The following is an 11,331-nucleotide window of genomic DNA, read 5'->3' as shown; positions in this document are numbered from 1 at the left end:
TAAACACTGTAAATGAACATTTAAAGATACAACAGTGCTGTTAAAGTCCAGTTGTGTTCCCTAAAGGTCCACTACAGCCTCTTTCCCAAAAGGAGAGGTGAATATTGGTAAGATTTCTTTATAGAACTGTGGTAAATAAAACAACATAAAATCAGTCCTGGAGATGAAATCAGGCGAATGAAATCAACACACGTTTGAAAACTACATTTATAATAGAATAAGGATAAATTACGTTCCCTAACTAAATAAATATATGCCCTTGAGGGTACCACCACAGTGAGAGTTTTTCTGACAGTGTACAATGTGAGACTTCACTGCTGCTCCAGTGTTGATTTCAGAGTTTGTTGAACAGTGTTTACTCCCTCCTCTTACACCTCAGGTCTTGTGTTTTTGTGTCAGAGTGTGTGTCCTCCCACAGTCCAAAAACATATGTTGGTAGGTGGATTGGCTACTTAAAATTGTCCATAGGTGTGAGTGAGAATGTGTGTTGCCTTGTGATGTACTGGCACCAGGTTCTGGGTGTGTTCCAGAGATTCTGGGTAGGCTCTGAACCCACTGCAATCCTGAACAGGAAGTGGTTACCGACAATGAATGAATAAGCCATGTTTTGAATTAATTTATTTCTGTTATAATAAATCGGGAACATTTTTATTTTGATTTCATTGAGAAGGACACAATTAATAAATCATTTATTCATTACAAATAAGACCTTACTTAATAAAATGTTAACATAAGATTAACCCACTTAACATCTCTCTCTCTCTCTCTCTCTCTCTCTTTCTCTCTCTCTCTCTGTCTCTCTCTCTCTCTCTCTGAAAAGCCAGAGTCAAGAAGCCACACCTCAGTTCAGAGTACAGAAAACTGACCTCTAAATTCTGCTCACTCTCTCTCTCTCAGTCTGTGAGTGCAGGACAATGGCAGAGGCCAGTATTTCGGTCGATCAGGATCAGTTCGTGTGTCCAGTCTGTTTGGATCTGCTGAAGGATCCAGTGGCTGTTCCCTGTGGACACTGTTTCTGTAAGGTGTGTATTAACAACTGCTGGGATCAGGAGGATCAGACGGGAGTCTACAGCTGTCCCCAGTGCAGAGAGACCTTCGCTCCGAGGCCTGTTCTATGCAGAAACAACATGCTGGCTGATGAAGGAGTAAAGGAGACAGAGCTCAGAGATGCCTCTCAGGCTCACTGCTACTCTGCACCTGAAGATGTGGAGTGTGATTTCTGCATTGGGAGAAAACAAAAAGCCATCCAGTCCTGTTTGATTTGTTTAGTATCCTTTTGTGAATTTCACATTAGACCTCATTTTCAGCTTCCTGCTTTGAAAAATCACACACTGGTCAAAGCTTCCATACGACTCCGAGAGAAGATCTGCCCTCAGCACGACAAACTGATGGAGATCTACTGTTGCACCGAACAAACATAATCTGTTTTATTTTTTCCACTGTTGATTAAAACCTCCTTCAGTTCATATCAGGAAATGTTACATAAATGTATTTGGACCGACTCTCTAGAAGATGTCGAAACAAGTCCGTAAATATTTGACCAGGCAACACCCGTCTTCCCGTGATTCAGCAACGTTTGAATACCTTTGTCCTCAGAGTCAGGTAAAAGAGGTGCGGGAGAAATCAGAGCAGAGAATCCAGGAGAAAAAGAAGCTGCTGCAGGAGCTGAAACAGGCTGTAAACACTCTTAAGGTGAGTAGTGAACACCCCTCAGTCAGTCTCTCCTCCATTCAGACAGTGACACTGTGGACAATAAGACGTCTAGAGACACAGTAAGAGAGCGAATGACAGTTGAGCTTTAAACTGACCTCCATCTGGTCGCTGTGTGTCTAACAGAGCTCTGCACAGACAGTGGTGGAGGACAGTGAGAGGATCTTTACTGAACTGATCCGCTCCATTGAGGAAAGACGCTCTGAGGTAACAGAGCTGATCAGAGCTCAGGAGAAGGCTGAACTGAGTCGAGCTGAAGAACACATTCAACAACTGGAGCAGGAGATCTCTGATCTAAAGAGGAGAGACACTGAGCTGGAGCAGCTTTCACACACAGACGATCACATCCAATTCCTCCAGGTAACGACCACTGTCTGAATCACAGAGGAACTCCTTTATATTAACAACAGTGAAGGTGATTTTTCTTACAATATGTTTTTTTGATATATTGCTAATTATTTACACCTCAGTAGCAATCAGTCAGTCAAATGCTCTGATGGCATAAAGTAAAAGTGTCACGACTAGACAGAAGGCAGACACAAGCGGCGAGCAGTATAAAGAGTTTATTAGCAACAATCCACAAGGAGTTAACAATAACTAGCACAGGTCGAATATCAGGAACAAACAGTACCTCAGAGATAAACCAGCAGAGTAGTCGAAAAGCCAGACAGAAGGGTCGAACACCGGGAACAAACAATACATCCGAGATAATCATAAAGAGTAGTCGAAAAGCCAGGCAGAGTTCATAAACCAAAGAGCAAACAAATCCAAATGGGCAAGACAGGGACGATAACCGAAAGACGAGCATAAGGTAAGTAACTGGAAATCAAGACAGACTGGAAAATAGAGAACGCTTTGTATTCGGAGATAATTCACGCAATACTCGGCAATGACTGGTGAGTGAGTGAAGCTTAAATAGAGAGATAGGCAGGTGTTCCAAATCAGAACTCTGGTGATTGAGAACGGTGTGATGTCATGTGACTGTCTAATGAATTCTGGGATCTGGAGTTCAGAGAGCTCTGCGTGACATTACCCCCCCCCCGAAGGCATAGGAGGCGGCCTGGAGCGAGGACGACCACGACGACGACCACCACTTTGACCAGTAGTATCCGACCTAGGGGCTTTAGCTTGTGCTGGGATCCTAGACCGCCGCTGACTTCTTGACCTAGACGTAGAACGAGGTAGAGTAGGATTAGATGAAGAACTTCTGGGGCGACCCCTTGGACGCGGAGCAGGCTTCTCGGGATGGCGTGAGTGAAACGCTAACACGAGGCCCGAGTCATAAACATCCTTAGCGGGTACCCATGAATGTTCCTCAGGGCCATAACCCTCCCAGTCAATGAGATATTGTAGAACCCCTCCACGTCTACGCGAGTCCAGAATCTCACGCACAGCATAAATAGATGAATCCTCGTTCTCCATGGCCGTGGATGGTACATCGTCGGGCAGTTCCTTGTTCAAGGGTCCGGAAACTACTGGTTTGAGATGAGAAACATGAAAAGAGTTATGGATTTGATATTGGGCAGGAAGCTCTAACTTATACGTAACATTGTTGACTTTGGCAGAAATACGAAAGGGTCCAATAAACTTGGATTGTAGTTTCCTACAGCCTCCCTCCAACCTGATATTTTTTGTTGACAGCCAAACCCGATCTCCAATCTGGTAGGAGGGAGTAGATGACGGTACCTATCTGCCCTCTCTTTATATCTAGATAGAATCTCTGAAATGTGTTGATGGGTTTCTTCCCAAACTTCCTCACTGCGTTGCATCCATTCATCCACTGCTGGTATTCCTGAAAGAGCAGCAGTCCAAGGAGCTAACAGAGGTTGATAGCCTAGGACACACTGAAACGGAGTAAGCCCGGTGGTAGAATTGACAAGAGAATTCTGAGCCATTTCGGCCCATACTAAGTACTGTGACCAGTCCTGTGGATACTTATGACAGTAAGAACGTAAGTACTTTCCCAGTTCCTGATTCATACGCTCGCATTGACCATTGCTCTGGGGATGATACCCGGACGTAAGACTAATGTTAGCCCCAAGATGCTCAAAAAATGCTTTCCATACCCGTGATGTGAATTGTGGCCCTCGGTCTGATAAAACATCTTCTGGAATACCAAAATTTCGGAAAATATGATTATATATAGCTTTAGCCGTGTCGAAAGCTGTGGGGAGTGAGGGAAACGGTATAAATTTTACGCTTCTAGAAAACCGATCAATCACTGTCAGCACAGTGGTATAGCCATCAGATATTGGTAGATCAGTGACAAAGTCTAGAGCCAAGTGAGACCAGGGACGTTCAGGAACTGGTAGGGGCATAAGTTTACCTGCGGGAAGTGTCTTGGGAGTTTTTGACTGGGCACAGACGGAACATGATGCTATAAACTTATGTACATCAGCCCTAACCGATTCCCACCAATACCGAGCTAGGATGAGTTGAGTAGTGCGTGTCTCACCCGGATGGCCAGATGACAGGGATGAATGTGCCCACGTGATTAACTTGTCTCGGAGGGAGGCCTGTACATACTTTTTCCCTTCTGGACATTCCCTAGGCACCTCGTTAGATTGGTTTTCATTGTCAATTTGATCATCAAGTTCCCATCTAATGACTGACACTGATACCGATGACGGTAAAATGAAGTCACTGTCCCCCCTCTCCTTAAGGTCTCCCTGATATAAGCGGGATAGAGCGTCTGCTTTAACATTTTTACTGCCTGGACGAAATGTTATAGAAAAATGAAAGCGTGAAAAGAACAATGACCACCTGGCCTGACGAGAATTCATTCGCTTTGCAGTTTTAAGATATTCTAGATTTTTATGATCCGTTATCACCAAAAAAGGGTGTAAAGAACCCTCCAACCAATGCCTCCATTCTTCTAGAGCTAATTTTACTGCCAGCAGTTCTTTATCCCCAATACCATAGTTGCGCTCCGCGGGAGATAGTTTATGTGAGTAGAAAGCGATTGGGTACAGCTTTGAGGAATCCCCTTTTCGCTGAGATAAGATAGCTCCTACCCCTGTTTCAGAAGCGTCTACCTCGACCACAAAGGGATGCTCCGGGTCCGGATGTTTGAGAATGGGGGCAGTAGAAAAGGCTCTTTTAAGACGCTCAAACGCCATTTGTGCTTGAGGGGACCAATATAGACGTTGTGAATTTCCCTTAAGTAAGGCTGTGAGGGGAGCAGCAATGGAACTGAAGTTCCTAATGAATCGTCTATAAAAATTGGCAAAGCCTAAAAAACGTTGAAGTTCCTTAATATTGTTCGGGACGGGCCAGTTAACTACAGCTTCCACTTTGTGATCGTCCATGATTATACCTGACACACTTATGACATACCCTAAAAACGACACCGTCTGTTGGTGAAATTCACACTTTTCCCCCTTGACATAGAGATTGTTCTCTTTGAGACGTTGAAGTACCTTATTAACATGGATAATATGTGTGTTGAAATCAGGAGAATAAATCAAGATATCGTCAATATAAGCGATCACAAACTGTCCTAACATATCCCGGAATATGTCATCCATAAAGGACTGAAATACAGACGGGGCATTAGCTAACCCATAACTCATCACCTGATATTCATAGTGTCCCTTAGTGGTGCTAAATGCCGTCTTCCATTCGTCTCCCTCCTTTATACGGATAAGATTATAAGCACTACGAAGATCTAATTTCGAAAAAATTGTAGCACCTCTAAGTTGTTCTAATGCTACCGGAATAAGTGGTAGAGGATATGTGTATTTCTTCGTAATATCATTAAGAGCACGGTAGTCTATACAGGGTCTCAAACCACCATCCTTTTTTTTCACAAAAAAGAATCCAGAAGCTACCGGAGACTTAGATGGGCGAATAAACCCCTGATCTAAGGCTTCTTTCACATATTCTTCCATTGCTCGTTCTTCCTCTAAATTAAGTGGGTATATACGCGATTTGGGTAAAGAAGCTCCTTCTATAAGTTCAATGGCACAGTCATAGGGTCTATGTGGAGGTAATTTTGTGGCTTTGACCTTACTAAACACTTCTAAGTTCCTAGCATACTCTGAGGGAATTTGGACGTGTACAGGAGAATTAGGACTTTCTACAGAAGTAGAGTGGACAGAAAGTTGATCTAGTGCCAAACAATGGTATTTACAATAAGTGAACCAGGACCTGATCTCACGAGGATTCCATGAAATTACTGGGTTATGTGTCTCTAACCAGGGTAATCCTAAAATAATCTGATCTGAAAATAGTCTGATTTAGGGAGCACCAAAAAGGAAATCCACTCAAGATGCAAACAACTGGTTTGAAGTCGAACTGGAACAGTCTCTTGTGAGATGGGGTCTCCTCCAATTGGAAGACCATCTAGGGCACGGACCAGGACTCGTCTGCACAGAGGTTCCGTCGGGATGTGTAACTTGTTGACGATGGATTGATGAAGGAAGTTTCCCTCGGCTCCAGAGTCAATCAATGCTGGAACAACAAGAGAATTTTCTTGGCAGTACACAGTGACGGGTATTACAAAAGATCTTGAAATTACTCTAGCTGTGGGTACACTCATCGTATGGATGTGTGAAGCCCTTCCTTGAGGATGTGTACTCCGTGGACGTTTGAGACAGTCTCGTCGGAAATGATCAGAACCTCCACAATATAAACACAGTCCATTATGCAGGCGTCGTCGGTGTTCCTCTTGAGACAGTCTCAAAGTATCACACTGCAGAGGCTCCGTTGAAGAGTTAGGACCGGGAACCACACTCGAGTGCACCTTCTGTTTCTCTGAACCAGGAAAGGAATGACCCCGTGGGGTAAGATGTCCCTGACCCGTGTTCTTGGGTCTTTTCTTTAGAAGTTGATCCAGACGAATGGACATGGAAATGAGTTGATCCAGAGATGTTCCTTCATCCCTACAGGCTAATTCCGTTAGTATATCCGAGTTAAGTCCATTTCGAAAAACATTCATGAGTGCTGGCTCATTCCACCCACTCCCTGCAGCAATAGTTCTGAATTCCAGAGCATAGGCAGCTGCGGTGCGAGCGCCCTGTTTAAGAGTCAGAAGAATCTCCCCATTGGATTGGCCCTCATTAGCGTGATCAAACACTTCTCTAAACATAGTCAAAAACTCAGGATACGTTTTGTCCATTATATTATTCCATACCGCAGTGGCCCATTCAAGTGCTTTTCCCGTGAGACGTGACATCAGAAAAGTTATTTTGGATTTCTCCGAACCTGGAAGTGTATTCTCAAAGAATATCGAACATTGTAACAAAAATCCACTACATTTAGCTGGATTACCATCAAATACTTCTGGCTTACTGACAGGATAATGCGAGGAAACATTAACCGGGACTGAAAGGGGATTAGTGTTACGACTACTGTCAGAAAAAGCAAGTTGTTAGTACTTTAACGCTCGCTACCACCTGCGAAAGTTGTAGTTGGTGTTGGTGAGCGAGAGATTCAATAGCGTGAGTCACACTAGCCAACGTTTGCTGGTGTTGACCTAGCAGTTGGCTTTGAGTGCTTAGAGCCGTAATCACGGCTTCAGAACCCGCTGTCTGCATGTTATGGCCGAGTATTCTGTCACGACTAGACAGAAGGCAGACACAAGCGGCGAGCAGTATAAAGAGTTTATTAGCAACAATCCACAAGGAGTTAACAATAACTAGCACAGGTCGAATATCAGGAACAAACAGTACCTCAGAGATAAACCAGCAGAGTAGTCGAAAAGCCAGACAGAAGGGTCGAACACCGGGAACAAACAATACATCCGAGATAATCATAAAGAGTAGTCGAAAAGCCAGGCAGAGTTCATAAACCAAAGAGCAAACAAATCCAAATGGGCAAGACAGGGACGATAACCGAAAGACGAGCATAAGGTAAGTAACTGGAAATCAAGACAGACTGGAAAATAGAGAACGCTTTGTATTCGGAGATAATTCACGCAATACTCGGCAATGACTGGTGAGTGAGTGAAGCTTAAATAGAGAGATAGGCAGGTGTTCCAAATCAGAACTCTGGTGATTGAGAACGGTGTGATGTCATGTGACTGTCTAATGAATTCTGGGATCTGGAGTTCAGAGAGCTCTGCGTGACAAAAAGGTTATTTTCTATAAAGGCCACAGGACTGTAAAACCCCATCCGATCATTAAGCTCTAAATGAATTAAATTATTGTAAGCATTACCTATCTACACCACTCTTCCCACATGTGCAGAGATTCCACATTCACACACAGATAGACAAACACATACCACTGAAAGCTGGGTGAATGGCAGAGAAATATACAACTGCTTGCACTGCTGAGCAAATAAAGAAAAGAATGATGGAGGTAGAAAAGTTTAACAACAAAAACAGGCTGAAAAATTCCAGAGGGCAAATCAGACATAAAAATCGGCATAGTTTTCCAATGGTGAAGGAACCTGGGCATGGAGAAAGGCTGTTTTTCTTCTGGACCAATAATTACCTCGTTTGTATTTGTTTATATGACAGTATATTAGTAGCTGCTGTGTGTATTGGGTGATTTATTACATGAGAATGAGACATCAGGTAGGTGGATAGTGTTTGAAAATAGTGGATAGTTTGCACCTCTCTCTCTCTCTCTCTCTCTCTCTCTGTGACTAATCAAGCAATATATGTTCATGTGCATTAGGGTAGTAGTAATAATAATAATAATAATAATAATAATATATTTCATGTATAAAGCACTGACAATATTAGGACAAAAACAAAAATATATATCAAAAGACACGGCAATACAAAAGGGTACAAAACAGATCACACACACAAACTAAATGAAAAATCTGAACTACAGGGCTACTTAAGATCGACAGTCATTGTAGCAGTTTTAGCAGCTGGTGGAAATGGACCACCATGGAACCAGCAGTAGCACACCTTGGTGAAGTTTTAAGGAAGTGTTCCCCCAGCCATCAACAGGAGCAGCACCAGAAAACCCTCCCACCACAGAGCACCAGCACAGTGACCCACTCCTCTGTCGAATCAGCAGCAGCTACCACCAATGTGAACAAACACTCCCTCTGGGACATTCAGCAGCAGCCACAGCAGGACACCAAGCCCAGGCAATGGCAGCAGGCTTCTCTGTCTTCAGTCCTAGACAGTGTTAATTAAACAAAAAAAAAAACCACGACTGAACAAACAAAAATAAAACAAGTGTCAGACACGGGTAGAAGCTGCAGTCACCAGACGGACGCCAGCGTGCTATGACCCAACATTGAAGACTGACAGACAGACAGTAATGGATTCAGAAAGAGGGCTCAAGTAGTGGGTGGGACTTAATTTGTTCATTTGTATTTTTTACAAATAAATGTACACTTATTAGTTTCTACATAATCACCTACTCCAGCTTTAAATGTTCTGTGTTCCTTTCAGTGAGGAAGGTTTTATTTTCACCAGAAATGACTATGAGGGTCTTGTGACTCTTGCTTTTATGTGAAATCAATGTTGATTTGTGCAGAGTCTGCAGGCTCTTTGTGTCTCTTCTGGATCTGAGCACCCCCCCATCTTCATCAGTCAAAATCTCTTGTTTGACGAAGTGAGCAAATCTCTCTCTGAACTGAAAAAGCAACTGGAACAATTCTGTGAAGAGAAACTCAACACAGTCTCTGAACAAGATGAGAGTGTCCTGATGTGATGTACTATGTTGGAAATTGAGTTTGTGCACCATTGTCCTCTGTAGCTGGAAGACATCTGTAGAAATCTGTAGAGTCTGATTCACTTTCTCTAACATCTGAACAGAACAAATTCTCTATGTTCCAGCTGTTCACTCTTTTATTGTGTTGTGACTCCACAGCTGCAGCCGTTCAGATTTTACTCTCGGAACCAAAAACCAGAGAACATTTTCTGCAATGTAAGTAAGAAACACACACACACACACACACACACACACACACACACACAGACTTATTCTTATTTTTTGTAAGAATATTGAATATGAAGTTATTTAACAATTACAGCAGATGAATAATTATCGGGTCGTGTTGGTTTTAAAGCGTGGACAGTAATACAGCTGTCATATTTATAATATATGGGAATGTTACTCAAAGCAACACAACAGACTTAAAAAATTCAGGAAAGGGGTTTTACTGTGTTTAGGACCTTCAAGCTTTACAATCAAATCACTGCTGACTTCGGGGTCATGTTGAAAGAACAAACAAAGCATTAAACAAGAGTAGAATAATAATAAAATCCTAAAAACATAACTAAAGACACTTTGTTCTTCTGTAGATTTCTGTCGACTGACTCTGGACCCCAACACAGCTCAGAAAAACCTCATTCTGTCTGAGAACAACAGAGAGGTCAGAAGAACTAATATTGTCCATCTGTACTCTGACCATCCAGAGAGATTTGAACACTATCATCAGGTTCTGAGTCAGGAGAGTGTGAGTGGACGCTGTTACTTCGAGGTTGACTTGAGCAGGATAATCTATGATTTTGTATCAGTCTCATATAAAGAGATCAACAGGAAAGGAAAAGGCAATGATGCTTGGTTTGGAGGTAATGATCAGTCCTGGAGTCTGCAGTGTTCTACCTCCTTCACTTTCTGGCACAACAACATTGAGACTAAGATCTCAGCCCCACCCTCCTCCAGAATAGGAGTGTATGTGGATCACGGCGCAGGAACTCTGTCCTTCTACAGCGTCTCTGACACAATGACCCTCCTTCACACCGTCCACACCACCTTCACTCAGCCGCTCTACGCTGGGTTCTGGATTCATTATACTGGCTCCACTGTGAAGTTCTGTGATCCAATATGAACATTAGTGAGAGCTTTAGTGATGGAGACTAACATCCATCTGTTAAAGAATAGGTTCAAAAACGGCTCATGGCTTTTGCATCTTGAAACAGTTCTTCTTCTGTTGTAATTCTCACCTTAATGAAACAAGTGAGGACAGTTTCTCCAAAGATCAGACTCTAAGCTTCTGTTCTAAACAACTTCTTTGCTTGTAAACAGCAAATATTTGTCTGAGATTTTGATTTTGAAAACGTACAAAAAATATATATATCTTTCAACCCTATATTTCTGGTAATTTTTTGTTTGTTTGTTTGACATTCTGTGACATTATGAAGAAGGTATTGGGTGTCTGTAATTATAGTACATGTAATTAATTATGTAACTCTGTATATAATCATGTAACATTGTAATGACCTGCAAATAATTAATGTCAATCACACAGATCAAAGCAACAATGCTTCAGACATCTAAGGGTTAAACGTGATTCTATACATGCATTAATAAACTAATAAATGAAACACTGCACTGTGTCTGGTTCTGATTGGATCTGTGTAGAACACAGTAGTGTCTCTACAGGTGTCTGACTGTATTCAACGTACATTCTCAGTAAAAAAGGTATGATAGAGGTACGTTATTGGTTACTAAAGGTATAAACACTGTAAATGAACATTTAAAGATACAACAGTGCTGTTAAAGTCCAGTTGTGTTCCCTAAAGGTCCACTACAGTCTCTTTCCCAAAAGGAGAGGTGAATATTGGTAAGATTTCTTTATAGAACTGTGGTAAATAAAACAACATAAAATCAGTCCTGGAGATGAAATCAGGCGAATGAAATCAACACACGTTTGAAAACTACATTTATAATAGAATAAGGATAAATTACATTCCCTAACTAAATA

General features: G+C 42.2%; 1 pseudogene; it reads left to right on the top strand.

The window, feature by feature from the left end:
* The first annotated feature begins 914 nt into the window (after positions 1 to 914).
* LOC136702745 (tripartite motif-containing protein 16-like protein) lies at positions 915 to 10,455 on the top strand (annotated as a pseudogene).
* Positions 10,456 to 11,331: the final 876 nt, after the last annotated feature.

The sequence above is a fragment of the Hoplias malabaricus genome, chromosome 7 (assembly GCF_029633855.1).
Source record: "Hoplias malabaricus isolate fHopMal1 chromosome 7, fHopMal1.hap1, whole genome shotgun sequence".
Classification (NCBI taxonomy): Eukaryota; Metazoa; Chordata; class Actinopteri; order Characiformes; family Erythrinidae; genus Hoplias; species Hoplias malabaricus.
The sequence above is the reverse complement of the archived record's forward strand: the minus strand, read 5'-3'. Positions and strand labels throughout refer to the sequence as shown.